Below are 2,311 nucleotides of genomic sequence, written 5' to 3'. Positions count from 1 at the left end.
TATACAAAATTATATATATTATTCGATCTATACTATGAAAAGAAATAATGATAAACGTTTTAAACAAAAAAGAAATATCCTTGAATCATGGAATCTACATTTTTATTGTTTAAAAGCACAAAGTTTACTAGCTTTGTATTCCTTTTGAATATTTTAACAAATTTTTGCGCGTTTTTCTTACATAATTTTTGTTTATATGCGATTTTGTAATTGATATTATTTACTTTGTATTTTTTCTATTTATTACATATAACAATATGATCTACTGTTTATTTTAAATATACATGCACGAAATTTTCACATAATTTTTTTGAAATTTATTCACATGGATTTTAAATCGCGATTTATATTGTAAATTCTTTCAAGCTCCAAATCTTGGAATATATTAGCTTTTTATTTTATGCAAAATTTGTTTGTTTAGATGTTGAATTCTGCAATAACGCTTGTAATTTTATATGGATTTCCTTTAATATCCTATTTCTGTCTAAATAAAATTTTATTTAATTTTGCATTCTTTCAAACATAGATTCATTTTATGCAACTATTTAATCTTTTATTAAGTTTATTTGACCATGCAATTTTTTTTTAATTTTTTATTTATAATATACATAGATTAATTTTATGTAATCATTTTATTTATTATTTATTATCTTTTTTTATTATAACTTTTATTTAAATATGTATTTTTATTTTATGTGGTACGCCCCTCATTATTGTAATATGTCAAGACTGAATTTGACGTAATTTCTTTTATCTAAGAGTTTCCTATTTGAATTTCATTTTTTACGTAATACAATTGAACTAATCACATTTGAGAAAAGAAGAGCAGTTGATGAAGATAGATCAGTTTAATGTTATAAAAGATGTATCAAGGAGCTGTGCAACATCCTCAACGGGCGACTACATCTCAAAGAATGAAATCTATAAAAAAAAAGCCTGACAAATAGATAAAAAAAATTAACATTATTTAAACCTAATATTAGATTATGAATGCGTTATCAAAAAATTTCCAAAGATGCAAAAAATTAAAATATTTGAGGTAAATAATGTAATAAAAATATTTAAAATAGTTTAGAATGAAGTAAAAATAATTTACCCGACATAGAATAAAAAAATTGGTCAGAACAAAAAAATATTTAATTTCAGAAAAAGGGCATAAGTGAAAGATAAAGACTATATATGAATACTAACATTATTCACAAGAAAAATAGAATGGTCAGTGTAGAGAATAAAAAAATTATGAATTGAATTTTATAGCAAAAAAGATAAATCTGAAACAGAAACAAGTTGGAAGCAACCGTTCATAGGTTTAATTTATGTAAATAATCATTTAGCTATGATATACTCGTAATTGACGCTACGAAAAACTCTTGATTTTGAAACGTTTTATTTTACCCAGATATTTAGCGTTTAGGTTCCGTTTATGCGTCTTAAATAACGATAGTTTTTCATACAAAAAGCAATTATTTATAAAAGAATATATATCGGGCCTTTTTAAAACCTAGATGGTGGTTTAATTTATCACAAAACAACTCCTTGTGAAATTTGAAAACTTTTTGAAATCTATTGAATTCCTAAGATTATGTTAATTTTATATTTTTTTTTGGTTTACACAATTTTATCTAAACTTTTTTTTCTACATTTCAAGTAATTTAGCAATAAAAATTAGAAAAATCAAATATAAAAAAGATCAATAGAGTTTTATGCATAGAAAAATCATCAGCACCCGAAAAGAATCCTATGCAAATGTATATGTCATTTATATCATATAATGATTTTTTAAACATAGATTTATTTTCTCCTGTCTATAAATTCCATTTACTGTGAGGTAAAAAGAATTTAAACATATTAAACAACTTGTTTATGCATTTTTTAAAACCTTTTTTATGTCCTTCTTGGTAAAATGTTTTATCATCAAATGATTTTAGTTCAATGTCTTACGAAGTGTGAGAGCTGCAAAGTATACTTATGCTTCATCTGGGTTTGGACTTTCTCACTAATTTTTTTGTAAAATATGTAACCACCTCACTCCAAGTCATTGAATATGGTATTATTTTTGTTATAAATTCGTGTATCGAACCAAGTTAATTCGCTAAGATATCATATTTATAAGAAAAATTTTTATATAAATAGTATATTTTGTGTTTTAAATATAGCAAAAGCAATCATTATGATGTAAATTTAGTAATCTTATGTATGTATAATATTTTTTCTCAATATATCAGATTATTATGATGTTAGTGCTACAAATTATATTCTTCAATGCATCAAAAATTGTGTTACAAAATTTTTTTGATTTTATATTTTTCAA

The sequence above is a fragment of the Rhyacophila brunnea genome, unplaced genomic scaffold, assembly GCF_057557595.1.
Source record: "Rhyacophila brunnea isolate RB1 unplaced genomic scaffold, BYU_Rbru_1.0 scaffold_184, whole genome shotgun sequence".
NCBI classification, from domain to species: Eukaryota; Metazoa; Arthropoda; class Insecta; order Trichoptera; family Rhyacophilidae; genus Rhyacophila; species Rhyacophila brunnea.
Note: the sequence above shows the minus strand (reverse complement) of the source record.